Here is a 327-nt window from a genome sequence, read left to right as displayed (position 1 = left end):
CAGCTTTCTTTTTCTTTTTTTTTTTTTTTTTGAGACCAGGTTTTGCTCTGTTACCCAGGCTAGAGCTCAGTGATGCGATCCTAGCTCACTGCAACCTTGACCTCCAGGGCTCAAGTGATCCTCTCATCTTAGCCTTCTGAGACCTCGGGAGCACACCACCACACCTGGCTAATTTTTATGTTTTTTGTAGAGATGGGGTCTCACTATGTTGTCCAGGCTGGCTTTGAACCCCCAGGCTCAAGCGATCCTCTTATCTCAGCCTCCTAGATAGCTGGGACTATAGGTGTGAGTGATTGTGTCTGGCTCGGTCTGTCTCTCTCTCTCTCT

General features: G+C 48.0%; 1 protein-coding gene across 1 annotated transcript in view; it reads right to left on the bottom strand.

Moving 5' to 3' along the window:
- The window catches only part of MYO1F (myosin IF), a 64,193-nt gene that overhangs the window by 26,109 nt on the left and 37,757 nt on the right, over positions 1–327 (bottom strand). The gene's annotated exons all lie outside the window — the stretch shown is intronic.

Source organism: Colobus angolensis, unplaced genomic scaffold (assembly GCF_000951035.1).
Source record: "Colobus angolensis palliatus isolate OR3802 unplaced genomic scaffold, Cang.pa_1.0 Scaffold39, whole genome shotgun sequence".
NCBI lineage: Eukaryota > Metazoa > Chordata > Mammalia > Primates > Cercopithecidae > Colobus > Colobus angolensis.
This window is presented reverse-complemented; position numbering and strand designations above follow the sequence as displayed.